This window comes from Myotis lucifugus, unplaced genomic scaffold (assembly GCF_000147115.1).
Source record: "Myotis lucifugus unplaced genomic scaffold, Myoluc2.0 scaffold_49, whole genome shotgun sequence".
Classification (NCBI taxonomy): Eukaryota; Metazoa; Chordata; class Mammalia; order Chiroptera; family Vespertilionidae; genus Myotis; species Myotis lucifugus.
This window is the reverse complement of record NW_005871097.1, coordinates 1,411,356-1,430,500: the sequence shown is the minus strand read 5'-3', so window position 1 is coordinate 1,430,500 and position 19,145 is coordinate 1,411,356. Positions and strand designations below refer to the sequence as shown.

Genomic DNA, 19,145 nt, shown 5'->3' with positions numbered 1-19,145 from the left:
AATTAACTTAATAAACTTTACTTTTGTCACCCGCGTGCGATTTGCGGACACGACTAGCACTAACCACTGCACATGAGACTGCTGACTGACTGGCTCACTCAACTCGTGCATGAATCGCGTGAGCCTCCTCCATGCTGCGTATCCTGCGGCCTGCCTGCGCCTTGTCTCCCGACACCCCCCACTTCTTCTAACGCCACTTCTTCAAAACAGACTTGCCCAGGCCGAAAACCGACTTCTGCGCATGGGCCACGAAGTTTCAATCGCACTGTACATTCGTGCCCGCATGTGGTATTTTGTGGAAGAGCTACACTCAAGGGGCCAAAGAGCCGCATGTGGCTCGCGAGCCACGGTTTGCCGACCACTGGCCTATGGGAACCACCAAACTGCTTTCTGTGTGATTTGCCTATTTTGGATATTTCATATAGATTGAATCATACAACATGTGACCTTTTTATGTCTGGCTTCTTAGCATAATGTACTGAAGGTTCATCTACAATGTAGAAAGTATCCATACTTTCATCACAGATACTTTTCATTGAAGTTGTAGGTTGACTATAGGAGGACATTCCATCACCTGTGTTCACCTGCTCCCATTTCACCCCACAAATGGGTTGGATAGGATCTCAGAGTCTCTTAAGACCCACAGTTCCTTTAAAATCAAGCACCCCTTTGGGGAAAGGGTGGATGTTTATTCAAGTACATGTGCATTTACATCCTATAATCTTATTGAATAGTATAAAATGGGCATAAAGAGGAAAATATCCAAAGATAACCACACTAAATAGTTATATCACTCTGGATATGTCACAATCTCTCCTGTCTTCAGTTTCTTCATCTACGGAATGAACAGACTGCATCCAAGCCCTAAGAGCCATTATGATGAGGATTGTATGATTCTATTCCCCAGACAATCCAGCTTACACTTTCTTTAAATCTGTTATTCCAGAGAGCTACTTTTCCTCTGTGGTTTATTAGAGCAAAGTTGATATTGATGAACCATTGGGTTTGTGACTCTGGAGGTTACAAACTATAGTTTGACAGCTTAAAGGGATTCTGGAAATCAAACATCAGGAATATATTAAAGAATTAGCTGACAAAAAAAAACCAACAAAAAACTAGAGCTTGGATGAGTTTACAATTCAGTTGGAACTTAGAGATAGATGACCATGTGACAACAGGGATATTCATAACCAGAGGAAAAATCTTGTTAATAGAGATTAAATATTCAATATAAACCACACATATATCCAGTAAGGAAATTGGTAAAAATGCCAACAAGAAATATCAGCCTGCTTTCACTCTTCACATGTCACTGCACTCTTTGATTTGACCAGTCTTCTGTGGGTCAAATGGTTACAGATGCTTCTGAAAAGTAAGTGGCAACTTAAGATTAAAGTTGACCTAACTGGTACACCAGACAGAGCATTCTTTCTTGAATTAATTTTAGTGCTGCATTTATCTTTATTTGTTCCAATATCTATAATAATGAAAGTTTAATATGCTAATTAGACCAGATGTCCTTCCGGATGAAGCCAGGGCTGCAAGGAAAGCCGGGTTCCCAGGTGCCTGTCGGCTGGAGGGAGGGAAGCTGGTGCCGGCAGCTGGGAGAAGGAAGGCCTACTCTTGCATGAATTTCGTGCATCGGGCCTCTAGTTGTATTATAAAACTCTTCAAACACTCAGCAAAGTTGAAATAATTTTACAGTGAATCCCTATATACCCACCTCATGGAGTCTACCATCAACATTTTACTATACTTGTTATATCACATATTTATCTATCCTTTTATCTATTCATTCATCCATCTTATTTTTTGAATGATTTCAAAGTAAATTACAGACCAACATACATGTCAATATGAAGCAGTAGTTTGTTCATTTTCACTGCATTTATGTATAAAACATAATTTATTTATACATTCTTGTAGTATAAATTGAATTTTTTTCAGTTTTTTTTACTATTAAAAGTATTGCTCTTATGAATATTCATCAAAAAAAAGTCCTAGTTCTAGCATATATATCTAGGACTGGAATTGCTACACCAGAAGGTGAGTGAATCTTCAACTTTACTAGATAATACCAAATTGTTTCTGGAAGTGGTTATACCAATTGCTTGAAGAGTTCTAATTGCTTCATATCCTTGCCAATAGTTAATTTCATCTCCATTTCAATTATTGTTAATTAGGAGGGTATGAGGGATATTATATTGTGGTTTTAATGTGCATTGCTCTGATTATTAATGCGGTCAAGCAATCTTTTCATGTTTCTTAAAAACATATTTCTTCTATTGCATGCCTGCTCAAGTCCTTTGTCCACTTTTTTACATTAGTATTTGTCTTTTTTCTTATTTACATCCAGGAGTTCTTGGTATATTCTGAATACCAATATTTTTTTTGTTATGTTTGAAATATCTTCTCCCAGTTTGTGGTTTTTCTTTTTCATGTTTTTTAAAAGTATCTTTTATTGAACAGAAGATTTTAATCTTAATGTAACTTTGTTCTTATTTAAGAAAGTCATCTCTATTCTGAAGTCATTCAGATATTTAGATATATTATTATCTCCTAAAAGTTTTGGGGTATTGCCTTTTGCATTTAACTTTTTAATCCATCCAAAATTTATTTCAGTGTTTTCTCATATGGAAAACCATCTGGACCTGGTGTGTTTTCTTTGTGGAAAAACCTGACTGATGATTCAACTCATTTAATGATTATAAGGCTACTCAGGTTTTCTATTTCTTCTTGAATCAAGTTAGGTAAATTATATATTTCTAGGATTTTGTCCTTTTCATCTACATTTAAAAATTTATTACCTTAGCCCTAGCTGGTTTTGCTCAGTGGGTAAAGCAACAACATGCAGACTGAAGAGTCCTAGGTTCCATTCCAGCCAAGGGCACATGCCAGGGTTGCTGGCTCAATCCCCAGTAGGGAGCATGCAGGAGGCAGCCCATCAATGATTCTCTCATCATTGATGTTTCTATCTCTCTCTCCCTCTCCCTTCCTCTCTGAAATCAATAAAAATATTTTTTTTGAAAAAGAGAGAGAGCTCTTTGAGGAAGATGTGGTTGCAACTGCAGTGCAGCTCCATCCAACCGGCTCCTGACTCACCATCCTGCCTGCTCCTGACTCACCACTATTTGCTCTTCTAGCCTAGGAACAAGTCCGTCAGGAAGCCTTGCCACAGCATTGGCTTTTGGAGGGGGGTGGGAGAGTTCAATGGGAGAGGGAACAGGGACATATGTAATACTTTCAACAATAAAGAATTATAAAAAATAATCTATAATAATAATATGCTAATTAGACCAGACGTCCTTCTGGACGAAGTTGGGGCTATGAGGGAAGCCCAGGTCTCGGGTGCCTTCCCCCGGGCGGAGGGAAGCCCGAGTCCCAGGTGCCTAAGGGAAGCCTGTGCTGGCAGCCCGGGGAAGGAAGACCTACTCTTGCACAAATTTCGTGCATCGGCCTCTAGTAATAAAATAAAGATACCGGGAAGACACCCGTGGATCCAGAGGTGGCAATTCACTGCATTCGAATCACTCTAACCAGCCACAACGTCAAGTCCCTGGAGAAGGTGTGTGCTGACTTGATCAGAGGCGCAAAGGAAAAGAATCTCAAAGTGAAAGGGCCAGTCCAGATACTGACCAAGACTCTGAGAATCACTACAAGGAAAACTCCCTGTGGGGAGGGTTCTGACACTTGGGATCGGTTTCAGATGAGGATCCACAAGCGACTCATTGACTTGCACAGCCCTTCTGAGGTTGTTAAGCAGATTACTTCCATCAGTATTGAGCCAGGAATGGAGATTGAAGTCACCATTGCAGATGCTTAAATCAGCCTTTTTAATAAATTGACTATCAGTTGTTAAAGAAGGGGGGGGACAAGCTTTTTCTGTCAAAAGGGGATATATGAATTTATATATGCTGTGGATGAATAGAATATGTCTGAAAGAACTGGAGAGCATTATGCTAAGTGAAATAAGCCAGTCAGAGAAAGATAAATATCACATGATCTCACTCATTTGTAGAATATAATGAACAACACAAACTGATGAACAAAAACAGATCCAGAGACAGAGAAGCATCAATCAGACCATCAAACCTCAGAGGGAAGGTAGGGGAGGGTGGGAGTGAGGGGGAGAGATCAACCAAAGGACTTGTATGCAAGCATATAGGCCTAACCAATGGACACAGACAACAGTAGGGTGAGGGCATGAGTGGGGGTTTGGGGGGTAATGTGGGGATAAGGACACATATGTTATAACTTAATCAATAAAAAAATAAAAATAAAAGAGTGGTTAACTCTGAAAAGAGAGTCTAGGGTTCTAAGATGGAAGAGTTACTTTTCATCACATACAATTTTGATCTGTTTGCACAGGTTACTTTGTATTATGTTTTAAATTTCAAATTTATTTATGTCAAAATAAATAAAACTTTGAAATGTTATTCCAGAGCTCGAAGCCAGACACAGTTCCCAAGCTCTCCCCAGAACAAAAAAAGAAAGAAAAAAAGGTACTTTCTTCTCCCCCAGTTTACCTTCTGTGACACCTTCCCTGCCTTATAATACTGCATTCCCAAAGTCATAGTTAGTGCCCCAGTGACTCCTGGCCTCTGTGTCTTATTAGCAGCAATTTTCTTCTATCACAGTTTCCCATTCAGTCAATACTTTGGCCAACATTTTAAAAATAGAACACAGGACCCTGAACTTAGAAATAAGCAACAACCAAAAAACCTCTAAGCATCTGAAATAGCAGTTGTCACCAAGCCCTATGTCAGTGATGGCAAACCTTTTGAGCTCAGTGTGGCAGCATTTTGAAAAACCCTAACTTAACTCTGGTGCCGTGTCACATATAGAAATTTTTTGATATTTGCAACCATAGTAAAACAAAGACTTATATTTTTGATATTTATTTTATATCTTTAAATGCCATTTAGCAAAGAAAAATCAACCAAAAAAATAAGTTCGCGTGTCACCTCTGACACGCGTGTCATAGGTTCGCCATCACTGCCCTATGTTAATGCTCTTGACTTAGTTCCTCAAACCAATGATTTTCAAACTTAAGTCTGCACCAGAATCACCTGGGGGGCTTGTTAAAACACAAATTGCTAGGCTCCCGCCTCAGAGTTTCAGATTCAGTACTCCTGGGGTGGAACCAAGAATTATTCATTTCTACCAAGTTTCTAGGTGAGGCTGCTGGTCCTGGTCTGGAGATCCCATTTAGATTCTAAAGCAGTGGTCCTCAACCTTCTGGCCCTTTAATACAGTTCCTCATGTTGTGACCCAACCATAAAATTATTTTCGTTGCTCCTTCATAACTGTAATGTTGCTACTGTTATGAATCATAATGTAAATATCTGATATGCAGGATGGTCTTAGGCGACCCCTGTGAAAGGGTCGTTCGACCGCCAAAGGGGTCGAGACCCACAGGTTGAGAACCGCTGTTAGCCTAAAGTGCTGACCTTCCCTAAAAGCTTTACTGAAACTCTTAATCTATATCTTTATCATCATAAATATACTGCATATTCATTAGGAAATTTGGTTTAAAAATGAAAAGTAGAGAGAAAAATATATCACCCATTGTGCCAAGATCCAGACCTAACTGCTCTTGACTTTTTTTTTTATCTACAACTCCTAATCAGCCTGATTATCAAATTCCCCAAGCCACTGCAGATTAAAAGCTGCTATCATGAATGTCAGGGGAGTTAGGAGGCAATTAAAAATGTGCCCAAAGATGGCTTTGATAAGTGGCAGCTGAGAGTGAAAGCAGGGAGAAAAAAATGTGAGTGGACACTGAACTGAATCCCCACATGATTGAATTGAGCATGTTCTTCATCTGGACCCTATCATATGCACAAGGCATTATGGGACCTCTAAGGAGGGGCATCCATCTCAGCCAATAAGCAGGAAGACAAGGGGAAAGGTATTCCAGGTCCAGGAGATAGGAGCAAAGCCCAGAGGCTCCTGTGCGCAGGAGCCTAAGCAGAGCTGATTTCAACCAGAGCATCCACAGACAGGTTGGGAAGATTAGAGGAAAAGTTAGAGGCTCAGAGGCTGTGTCACCAAAGGTGTTCTATACTCTCTTCCCAAGCTTGGGCTTTATCCTGCAGGCAGTGGGAAGCCATTGGAAGATTTCCAAACAACAATATTACCTGAGCAGGTGAGTACTTTAACTAGACCATTGTTGAGGTGTGGAGATGCAGCTTTTTCAGTAGTACAGGCAGAGGTGGTTATTGGTAAGGGGTGGTAGTGATAGAGATAAAGATGAGGGAGAGGATTCAGAAATACTCAGGTGGCAAAATCAGCAGGGTCTGGGGACTAACGGGGGTGAGTATGAGGGAGAAGGAGCCGTGGAGGCTGATTCTCTGAGGAGCTGTGTGGTTGGCTGTGCCTCTACCTGGGACAGAGAAGAGTGGAAGCAACGCTTGTTCTGAGGGGAAGACGATGAGCTCAAGTTGAGTCGTACTGAGTTGGAGGTTTGACGTAATATCCCACTTCCCATTTCCCATTTTTCATATTCTCTATTAAAGAAAACAGCCATTGTAGGCCACATTTATAATAATTTTTTAAATAAAGAGGTTAAAATGAAAGATTTGATCATCCAAAAGAATTAGTTTCAATTTTCAGAAAATTATGGAATGTGAGTTTCCTCATTCTTTGAGAAGTCAGAGAAATGAGGCCTTGCTCTGATGTGAATATGCCTTCAAATGAAGTGATATACATTAATCAGGCAGCTTGTCTATCAATCGTTTATAAGAGACTTTGGGACTCAGAAGTTGTGTATGTATTTTCTACATCTGAATCTACAAAATTGTTTTGGTGAAGCTTTGGCCTTAGCTTGGCTTTTCAATGACTTGCTGGGGGCAGAGGTGAATATACTTGTAATCATCTCCTTAGAACACAAGTGGATTTCCTAGAAAAAAGAGAAGCAGGGAACACCATGAACAGGATTGACTCATGCTCTTGGGACAATCTATTCACCACACGGGTCACTTAAGAAAAGACTCCAAAATCCACATTCAGAAAGTTGAAGAGGGAGGGAAGGGCCAAATTATCAGACCTTGCAAGTGCTTTTGCTGATTGGGGCCACTTTATCATTGGCCACAACTCATGGTGAAAAAGAAAATAGGCTTACATAGTTCTATTTGCAATATTATGGGATATAGTAAGTCTAAATGAGCCTGTTAGCATTCTTCTTGGTGTTTTTTTTACATTTTTACACTTCAGTGGGGTGTTTGCAAAGACAATCTACCTGTCAGAGAATTCCTTTCAGGGGTCTCAACCCTAGATACACATTGGAATCACCTGGGAAGCTTTAAAAAGCTCAGATGCCTGTGCCAGAAGAATCTGATGTTATGGATCTGGGGTGAACCCTAGGCATCAAGATTTTTTAAAACTCCCAGGTGATTTTAATGTGCAGCTAGTATTGAGAAGCAGTGAGTACATTCAAGCCACACTGTTAACAGGTTGTTGTTTTTAATTTTCCAAACATCTTAATGTCCACTTGGAGAAAGTACCTAATTGAATTTTTAAGTTCTGAAAATATTTGAGTTAGGACAAAAGTAAAAGAAAAGAAAATGAAAATCTCCCAGTTTTGCTCACAGATTCACAGCTAGGCCAAGTCCACTAGACAAATGGACAGCTGGGCCATTGACTACCAGCATGAACCCTAAAATCAACATGTGTAAACTCACTTCTTGTGCTTCTTTCATTCACTGAGCTGAAAATGAACTAGATTTCAAAGAGTAAGATTCCATGTAATTGTCAACAGGGTATGTTGAGAACTTACTGTTAGGCACTATTTATATCTTTTGAATTTGCAAACTCATTTAATTCCCCCACACAATCCCATTTCATAGATGAGAATGTGAGGGCACAGAGCAGTTCAGGAAATTGTCCAAAGCCACAGCCAAGAAATGAAAGAATTGAGATTCAAACCCAGAATTCCTGAGCTTGCACTTCGGTTTTATTTTATTGTTTTTTACCATTGACCCCTTCCCCCCTCCCCAACCCCTCCCCCCAAGCCTTCACCACACTATTGTCTGTGTCCATGGGCTATGCATATATGCATATAAATTCCCCAGTTAATCTCTCCCCATCCCCACCTTCCCTCTAAGATTTATCAGACTGCTCCATGCTTCTCTGTCTCTGGATCTATTGTGTTCATCAGTTTATTTTGTTCATTAGATTCCACATATGAGTGAGATCATGTGATACTTATCTTTCTCTAACTGGCTTATTTCACTTAGCACCATAATCTCCACTACCATCCATGCTGTCTCAAAGGGTGATGGTTTCTTCTTTGTTATAGCCAAATAGTATTCTGTGTTGTAATTGTACCAAAACTTTTTTATCCACTCATCTACTGATGGGCACTTGGGCTGTTTCCAGATCTTAGCTTTGTAAATTGTTTTGCTATGAAAATAGGGGTACATATGTTCTTTCTGACTGGTGTTTCCGATTTCTTAGGGTATATTCCCAGAAGTGGGATCACCTGGTCAAATGGCAGTTCCATTTTTAATTTTTTGAGGAAACTCCATACTGTTCTCCACAGTGGCTGCACCAGTCTGCATTCCTTCCAACAGTGTACTAGGGTTCCCTTTTCTCCACATCCTCACCAGCACTTGTCATTTGTTGATTTGTTGATGGTAGCCATTCTGACAGCTGTGAGGTGATACCTCATTGTCATTTTAATTTGCATCTCTCTGATGATTAGTGACTTTGAGCACTTTTTCGTATGTCTCTTGGCCAACTGTATGTCCACTTTGGAGAAGTGTCTATTCAGGTCCTTCTCCCAGAGCTTGCACTTTTAAATCCACAATATACAGCCTCTACCACAGTGGTTCTCAACCTTGACTGCACATTAGAATCACATGGCAATCTTTTTAAAATCCTGATTTCTGGGCCTCATCCTCCAGAAATTCTGTTTCTTTGTTATAGGGTGGGGCCACAACATTAGTAACAAAGAAACAGAACTTCCAGAGGATGAGGCCCAGAAATCAGGATTTTAAAAAGATTCCCAGGTGATTCTAATGTGCAGCCAAGGTTGAGAACCACTGCTCTACCACATAGCAGAGACCCTAAAATAGAATGGCAAGGGAGATAAATCAATGTGCTCATATTGGGGGTTCTTATAGATATGGGGTGGGGCATGGCAGGAAATACAGAGATGAGGCAGATATATGCCTCCAGTTGTTCACAGGGTAAGGTAAAGGCACAAAAAAGCAACAGCAAGTAGAGCAAAAAAAAAACGGCCATAAGAGAAGCACAAGTAAATGTGAACAGGGGATCAAAGGAGGATGGGGTTTCTTTATCCATCAGTAAAAGCTCCCTGGAGGAGACAGCATTAGAAAGTAATTCCTTCTTACTGCAGCACAGGTCAGAGGTGAAGAAAGCAGCCACAGGAGAGGTGGAAAGGGAGGCTGGGACCCTGTTTTAGAGGCAAAGTTAAGTTCCCAGGCAGAGCCCTTTCCCTGCACTGTACTAGAACCCAACCTACTCTCACAGAGAGTGAACTGAGCTGAGCTCTGGAGGGTGAATTTCCAGGTGGGAAAGTCAGCTATGCATGCCTCCCAGCCCTGAATCTTACCTCTCCCTGGAACTTTTGTCATGTTGATACTGGTTGCTGTCTCTTGCCCAAACCCATCTGTGCCCTGACCCTTCTTTCTCTTTAAAACTCTGGCCAAGCATGAAGAAAAAGCTCTTTCTTGGCTTATTTTGGCAAGTTGGGGCATGCTGTCACTTTCAAGAACTTTGATAAATATTAAGGAAGAATGAAAAGGAAATAGTTATGTTTAAATAACATTTTGGTATGGTGAAAGTCAAATTTCCAAGTACCAGGTTTTAATAAAAGGAACCATATGGTCCACAAAATCTCCTTACCCTTTTATTATGGTAACCCACTATAGACCCAAAGGACTAGTACAATCTTGTATGTACCATCTCTAGTTATTTCCCTTATGGCTTTCTCTGAGTTGCAACAAGCAGCTGGCTATTAGCTAACTTCTTTCCTCCCTCCCTTCCTTCCTTCCTTCCTTCCTTCCTTCCTTCCTTCCTTCCTTCCTTCCTTCCTTCCTTCCTTCAATCTTTCCATCCTTATTCTACTACCCACCCATTCATCCAACATAAATTTATTGAACACCTACTGGGTGACAGCTGCTATGTTAAAAATTAAGTGATCTATATTTTAGTGTGCTTCTCACCACCAGGAATAACTCTGCTTCTACTCTACTATCTTAGATTGGATGATTGTTCCCCATTCTTCACTCCTTTTTCTGCCAGTAACCTTACAGTGCCTGCCAGTAGAGTAGAAAAGTATACTTCCCTAACCCCAGTGACTTTGAGTTTGGTCATATGACTTGCTTTGGCCAATAAAAGGTTTCATTTCAGGTTTGATGCCCGGTTGGGGTACATAAAGGAGGCAACGGATCGATGTTTCTCTCTCTCTCTCTCTCTCTCTCTCTCTCTCTCTCTCTCTCTATATATATATATATATATATATATATATATGTTCGATTTAAACGATTTAAAAAACATATCCTCAGGTGAGAATAAAAAAAAGAGAGACATGAGAAAGCTTACTTCCTCTCTCTGCTCTCTACATTGTGAGGACACAGCAAGAAGGTGGCCATCTGTACAGGAAGAGGGCTCTCACCAGTACCTGACCATGCTGGCACCCTAATCCGGTAACTGTGAGAAATACATTTCTGTTGTTTATAAGCCACCCAGGCTATGATACTATGTTATAGCAGTCCAAATAGACTAAGACAAGAAACCATCAAAATTGAGGATAACCGCCTAGCTGGCATGTCTCAGTGGTGAAGCGTCAACCTATAAACCAGGAGGTCAGAGTTTGATTCCCGGTCGGGGCACATGCCTGGGTCCCCAGTAGGGGGCGTGCAGGAGGCAGCCGATCAATGATTCTCTCTCATCATTGATATTTCCATCTCTCTCTCCCTCTCCCTTCCTCTCTGAAATCAATACTTTAAAAATTTTTAAATAGAGGACAACCATGCTAAAAATAAATAATTTACTTTGTTTGTTTCACCTGAGTTGACCCTACTCATTGCATTGAATATTAGAATGTGTTACCCATTGTCTGGAGATTAGACATATAGTTAGAGAATTTTTCATTGCTGTGGCATTTGTTATAGTGAGACTTGAATTCTTTCTTTTTAAATCAAGCAGTGCCCATATAAATTAGAAGTCCAGTCCTGGACATTACCACAGGATGAATCTTGAATAGTCAAAGTCAAACAGAACAATTCTTCTTGCTGGTAATTAGTTTGGGAACAAACTTGTGATACACAATTCTGATCAATTAGACATGAGAAGAAGTCTTCTGGGGGTGAGGTGCAAAGTCCTCTGGGAAAAGGGTTTTCTTTACTCAAAGAGAGATACATAGGGAAAAATTAGTCTTTCTGTCTCTCTCTATGGCTAAGTGAAGAGGTGATTGTAGGCACTGCTACAGCCATCTTGCAGCCATGAGGGGATAAACATGTGGACAAATGCCAATATGTCGAAGGTGACAGAGAGAAAGAAAGAAAAAACCTGGGTTCTTGATGATATCAAACTTCTGAATGAACCAACTCTAGAACTTCCTTCCTTTGGACTTGTTATATGAGGTAATAAAAGCTTTCGCTCCATAGTGCAGTAAGATTACCAGTAGCATCAGCAGGCCTGGGAGCTTGTTAGAAATGCAAAGTCTCAACCTACTCCAGACTTACTGAACCAGAATCTGCATTTGAAAAAGAGTCCCCAATGTTTCCTTGCCACATTAAAGTTTGAGAAGTGCTGGTTTAACCTATTTCTAAATAGAATTTCTGGTAGTTGCAGCTAGAAAGCAAACTTATATCCTGTCTTATAAATGAATAAAAAAAATCTTGTTTTCTTATCACAACCAACAAAAGGATGCAAGAAAAGGACAAAAGTGTTTTCTACCTTTGCAAGTCTTTCAGACCTATTTGAAAAGTTCCCTGTCTCTTTAAACTGCTTTATTCCAATATTGAGAGGAAACAACTTATCACATAGTAAATGCACGTTTTTGGCTTCAAATGGTAGTGAAAACAGTTCTTAAACTCAATAAAAATACAGACTGTATATATACCTCTTGAGTCGACATCTCCACAAAAATGAAGATGACAGGGGCAAGACATGGAAAGGTAAAAAGGCACCAACAGAAAAAAAATGTTCTAAACTCAGATTTCCTCATAAAAGTAGTTACTTAAGCGTAATTGTGATTCACAGCCAAATTGCAAGCATGTTAATAACACAAAATGAAATAATTCTGAGTTGTAAGAGAAAACAAGATACTCTCATAGCATTGTTATTCCTGAAAAGACTACTCGAGTTTCTTGAGGTTGCCCAAATCAGACGATTTCGTAAGTCATTCTGTGTTTATACTGCGTTTAAGCAATTGTTAAAATAAAAGAGGCCACTAAGTATGATTACTTAATGGTCTATTGGTAGACTTTTAACCAAACCCAATTTCAACAAACAAAAATTCTGCAGTTTTTTTTTAAGGAATCTTTTTTAAAACAATGTTCTGTTTTGATTGCCTTTCAATAACAAGCTATTGGGAAATCATTTAGGTTGGTGCTTATTATGAAAACACTGCTATTAAGATTGTTCCATAGCCTAAATTTCTGAAATCTCATTCATTGTATCTGAGAAGTAAACAGCTGAGCAAAAAATATACTGAGGGTTATGGCTGATGTGGTTCAGTGTGTTGGAGCATCATACCATGCGCCAAAAGGTTGTGGGTTTGATTCCCTGTCAGGGCACATACCTAGGTTGCAGGCTCGATCCCTGATCAGGGTGCATATGGGAGGCAACCAATCGATGCTCTTTCTCATATCAATGTTTCTGTCTCTCCCCCACCCCTCGCTACCCCGTTCTCTAAAATCAATAAACATGTCTTTGGGTGAGGATTAAAAATTTTTTAATTATGCTGAGGATTTAAAGGCTAAACCTTTAAATTTACTATCCTATATAATAAAAAGGTAATATACAAATTAACCCTCATGCCCTCACAAGATGGCTGCCTAGGAGGCAGAGCTTTTGACACTGACTGGCATAAAAACTGACCAATCAGAATCTAATCTGGGTGAACTGTGAAGGCAGAACCTAAGGTGGGGGCTGAGAAGAGGTTTTAAGGGCAACAGCTGTTTGGTGTAAGGTGTAAGAAAGCTGTTCAATTTTTTAATGACCAGTTTGGCAGTATAGTGCATACGGCTGGCTAGCAGTCCAGATATAGGGGTTATGTATTTTTGTCTGCCAAGAGCATCTCCTCCTGCTGAAAAAGTCTCCCCCACCCCCATTTAAGCAATCCTATACTATATATCTATACTAATAAAAGGGTAATATGCTAATTAGACTGGGTCGACAGCCATCTTCCAGATGTCCGACTTCCTTCCAGACAAAGCCATGGTGGTGGGGGCCAAGGCAGAGGCAGTTAGGGGCAATTAGGCCAGCAGGGAAGGGCAGTTGGGAGCAAGATCAGGCCAGCAGGGGAAGGTAGTTGGGGGCGAGATCAGGCCAGCAGGGGAGGGCAGTTAGGGGCAATCAGGCAGGCAGGCAGAGGCAGTTAGGGGCAATCAGGCAGGCAGGCAGAGAGTTTAGTGGCAATCAGGCAGGCAGGCAGAGGGGTTAGGGGCAATCAGGCAGGCAGGCAGAGGCAGTTAGGGGCGATCAGGCAGGCAGGCAGGTGAGTAGTTAGGAGCCAGCAGTCCCAGATTGCAAGAGGGATGTCCCCCAAGGGGTCCCCTATTGGAGAGGGTGCAGGCTGAGCTGAGAGAACCGCCCCCTGTGCACAAATTTCGTTCACCAGGCCACTAGTCCTATATAATAAAAGGGTAATATGGAAATTGACCCTAACAGCAGAATAACCAGGAATGACTGGTCGCTATAATGCGCACTGACCACCAGGGGGCAGACACTAAATGCAGGAGCTGCCCCTTGGTGGTCAGTGCGCTTCCATAGGGGGAGCACCGCTCAGCCAGAAGCCAGCTCATAGCTGGCCAGCTCAGCTACAGTGGTGGGAGCCTCTCCCTCCTCCCCTGCCTCCACTCAGCGCTAAGGATGTTGAGGGAGTGGACCTAAGCCATAAGTTGGACAACCCCCAAGGGCTCCCAGGCTGCCAGAGGGATGTTTGACTGCCAGCTTAGGCCCGATCCCCCAGGGAGCAGGCCTAAGTTGGCAGGTGGACATCCCCCAAGGGGTCCTGGACTGCAAGAGGGTGCAGGCTGGGCTGAGGGATCCCCCCAGTGCACAGATTTTCATGCACAGGCCTCTAGTTTAGTAATAATCCTTAAAAATTAAGGCCATGGGTTCACAAATTTCATTGCCATTTCACACTAGAAAAATCACTATATTTCTACTATAGAATCACTGGGAGAAAAAATGGAGATACACCATTCTACATTGTTCATAAAAGCAATCAAGAGGCATGATACAAATTCCAAAGAAACTCCCCCAACCTGCCACTCTCTCCTCCCCCCTCCCCAAAAAAAAACAAGTCATGTAAAAACCTTGCTGTGGTCATTTTGAATATCTATGGAAAATGATAGCCAAAGCTCATAAGAAATAACTCCTGGACTGGATATTTTCACATTTCCCATTAAAGGGCTAATACTGACAACTTATTCCCAATAAGTCACTTGGAAGTTCATGGCTCTATTTGTACATTTGTCTTCATGATCTATTTCACTCTGGCTGCCTGCTTTGCTTTCCCCTTTAGCATCTCCAATGATGGAAATATACCAGAGAAAGGAAAGGAAAGGAAAAAAGTTGAGTGATACATCTTTGAGTGGCTTCAAGGTTTGACTGAAAGATTTGTCTCAAGAGGAAGAGGCAATAAATGAATGGCATTTGTGCCCTGCATGTGGAGCTCACATATCTGTGGCCTCCTGGACTCTGTTCTCATGGGAACCTGGCTCTATTTCTTCTGTCAGTTGACTCTCCAATCCTCAGTATTTAGAAAAGATAAGGCTGAATAATTTCATGTGGAATTATCAAATACTTGTACCTACAATATACCTGCCATGAGGCTCTCTAGACAATGGAGTATGTGGGCATACAGGTATATAGGACTTGTTTCCCTATCCTGTCAGTCTTATTCATTTCTGTCTTTTGAGCACCCACAATAGCTCCTGGCACATAAAAAAAAGCTAAATAAATATTTGTTGAATAAATGAAGAAATTGTGGCTCTAAAGGCTTTCCTCCTGGGGTTTATAATAGCAAACATATCCCCCTAGGACAACTTGGCATTGACTTTTTTTACTTTATCACATGAGAGCTCAGTATAATCCTTCACTTAGGGAAATGGGGTCTAAGATCTCTCTACTGCAAGCATGTCAAACTCGTGGCCTGCAGGCTGCATGTGGCCCACAATGAATATTTTTGCAGCCCAGACAATATAACGGTATGTAAGAAACGTATTAATAACAATTTTGTAACTTAATTTTTACAATATCCTGTTATATATAATCTATAAAATAAAGAGCCAGGGTTGTAACACCGATTACGACTGAAGGCTCAACCAGACTGGAAGTAAGTGCTGGGTTGCTGTGGCGACCCAGCACTGACAGTGGCCACTGCAGGCACCCCGACCCAGCACTGACTGCCTAGGGGGCTGCAGATCAGGCCTGGAGAGAGGCCTGCAGTGAGAGAGGCAGGGTCTGATCCATAGCCTCTGTGGCAGCCATTGATCAGAACTTGCCTCTCTTTCTCTCCTGGCCTGGCCAACAGCCACGCCTCCATTTCTCTCCAGGCCTCCACCGGGGCTGCTGATCAGCCCCACCTTTCTGATCAGGCCCCGTTGATAGGCCCAGAGACACTGACTGGCATAGAAACTGACCAATCAGAACCAAATCTGGGTGAATGTAAGGAGCCAATGGCTGTCAGTCCGTGGGGTGACATTCTATCCACTGAGCCAAACTGGCTAGGGATTGTTTGTTTTTAAAATATGAACCATGATAGACTCAAAGCAAAGCTTTGAGCAGTGCCAGACACACACACACACACACACACACACACACACACACACACTTCCCTTCCTCCCCCTTACCAACTCCAGCCCCAGATCCACAAAAGCAGGACAGATGTAGGCATCCACTAGGCTGGACTAAATGGAAAGAACAGGCTCTCTTCAGCAACAGAGCCTGGACGGTTTTTAAAAGGAAATTTGGATCATTATTGTTTCCATTTGTGAGAAAATCATTGTTTTCCTGAGTCACCACACACATTTCTTAAACACTGAAAAGCAAAGGGCTGTGAGTCCCCTTAGAAACACGAGTGATAGACAAATCTCACCCCATACAACCTTGTTCATACCTCTGCTTGAGCAAGTGACAGCACATCATTTATCTTTAGGGATGGACAATAGAGGTTTTCAAATGTCTCATGAGAAAAACTAGTGTGTGAGTAGGGAGGAATTCTACAAAGACTCCATAGAATTTTCTGGGTATGAACAAAAGTTAGGGCCCAAGGCCAAAAATCCTAAAAAAAAAAAAAAAAAAAACAAGGGCGGGGGAAACACTTAATAGAAATGAAACACTTGCCAAAATAATATTCTAGCATAACAATAAAAGAACTATTGGCAAATAAATGAAAATGTTACTCTGTAATCAAGTTCAAGTGGATGACAGTATTCCAGCAGTGTCTACTTCTGTCACCCATTTCAGAAGGGAGTTGACCCAAATAGGAAGTTGCCCAGCTGAAGCTAATTGGAAGTAGCAGGCTGACTCGGGGTGGTTCAGAGAGCACTGGCCTGGCGGCCTCTTGGACTAAACATGCTGCCAATCTGAGAGGAGTTTCCCAGATGAGAGCAGGAAGGAGGGATTTAAGAAAAGAATGGAAAAACAACCTTTCCTTAGGCTGAAAATTATTCTTTTTATTTTTTTGAAGGGAAGGAGACAAGAATTAAAATTAGGTTCTTAACTATCTCAACAATATAAATGTCCCCTCTCATAAACTTATTTCTTAACTTCACATTCATGCAGTTTGACCTGTCTATAGTATGACACACATTGAAATTTCAACTCACTAGCATGAAACTGATTAGGGCCTTCTATTTACCTGGAATTTTCCCCCATGTTCATAGAAGCACAATTTACAATAGCTAAGATTTGGAAATGCCTAAGTGCCCATCAGCAGATGAGTGGATTTAAAAACTGTGGTATATCTACACAATGGAATACTATACTGCTGTGAAAAGGAAGTACCTCCTACCATTTGCAACAGCATGGATGGAGTTGGAGAGCATTATGCTAAGTGAAATAAGCCAGTCAGAGAAAGATAAATATCACATGATCTCACTCATTTGTGGATCATAATGAACAACATAAACTGATGAACAAAAACAGATCCAGAGAGTGAGAAGCATTGATCAGATGCTCAAACCTAGAGGGAAGGTAGGGGAGGGTGGGGGTAAGGGGGAGAGATCAACCAAAGGACTTGTATGCATGCATATAAGCATAACCAATGGACACAGACACCAGGGGGTAAGGGCATGAGCGGGGGGGGGGGGGCAATGAGGGGATAAGGACATATATGTAATACCTTAAGCCAGTGGTCAGCAAACTCATTAGTCAACAGAGCCAAATATCAACAGTATAATTGAAATTTCTTTTGAGAGCCAAATTTTTTAAACTTAAACTATATAGGTAGGTACATTGTTATTAACTAAATTAGGGTGCTCCTAAGGCTTAGGAAAGAGCCACACTCAAGGGGCCAAAGAGACGCATGTGGCTCGCGAGCCGCAGTTTGCCGACCACGGCCTTAAGCAATTTTAAAAAATGAGTTAAAAAAAGAAAAAAATTTAGACTAACCAAAAGAAGTATGGGAGAATTTGTTCTTTATCTCAAAGAAATTTTGTACATTTATACCAGTGGTGGCGAACCTATGACACGCGTGTCAGAGGTGACACGTGAACTCATTTTTTTGGTTGATTTTTCTTTGTTAAATGGCATTTAAATATATAAAATAAATATCAAAAATATAAGTATTTGTTTTACTATGGTTGCAAATATCAAAAAATTTCTATATGTGACATGGCACCAGAGTTAAGTTAGGGTTTTTCAAAATGCTGACACGCCGAGCTCAAAAGGTTCGCCATCACTGATTTATACACCTAATTTACATCCACAGTTATGGTATTGTATTTGTAACTACATATACTCTAAATCAGGGGTCTCTTTCTGTAGAGTCAGACGGTAATATTTTAGTGTCTGCAGGCCCAATGATCTCAGCCACAGCTATTCAACTCTGCCATTGTAGCAGCCACGGACTATATATGAACAAATCAGTGTGGCTGGGTTGCAATAAAACTTTAGTATTTACAAAAACAAGTGGCAGGCCAGATTTGGCCTGCAGGTCATTTTTTCCAACTTTATCAATTTAACCTGCAGACCATTTTTGCCAACTTTATTAATTAAGGGCCTGTATTAGTTTCTTATTGCTGCTGTAACAAATTACCACAAACAATGACTTAAAACAATGCAAATTTATTATTTTACATTTCTGGGGGTCAAAAGTCTGAAATGGGTCTTACCAGACTAAAATCACGGTGGTAGGAGGGCTGTGTCCTTCTGGAGGCTCTAGGGGAGAATCCCTTTCCTTGCCTTTTGAAAAAAAAAAAAACAACTCTTTCAGGCTGCCAGCTTTCCTTGGCTCATGGCCCCTTCCTTCATCTTCAAAGCTAGCAATGACCAACAGTCTTTCTCACATCATATCACTTTGAACTCCTCTTCTGACTCTGACTCTCTCTCTCTCTCTCTCTCTCTCTCTCTCTCTCTTTCACATTTAAGGATACTTGTGATTATATTAGGCCCACCTGGATAATCCAGGATAATATCCCCATTTTACGGTCACCTGATTGGCAATTTCCCTTTGCCATATAATGTAATGTATTCACAGGTTTCATGAATTAAAACATGGACATCTTTGGGGGAGCCACTATTTTGTCTATCACAGGACCTAATAGGAAATAACCCATTCACTAATCACACTCTGGTTAGGTTTTTGCTTATTCTTGGCAATTGGTTCATGTCATTGGCAAGTATGAGGATATATCAGCAATGGAAGAATAATATGGTTCTAAAAGCAGGACAATTAGTTCACTGTGATACAGAGGACTGTGTGTGCATTGGTGTGTATC

At 41.0% G+C, this 19,145-nt stretch overlaps 1 pseudogene; it reads left to right on the top strand.

Annotated features, from left to right (window-relative positions):
* Positions 1–842: 842 nt before the first annotated feature.
* On the top strand, positions 843–3,823 carry LOC102431359 (annotated as a pseudogene).
* Positions 3,824–19,145: the final 15,322 nt, after the last annotated feature.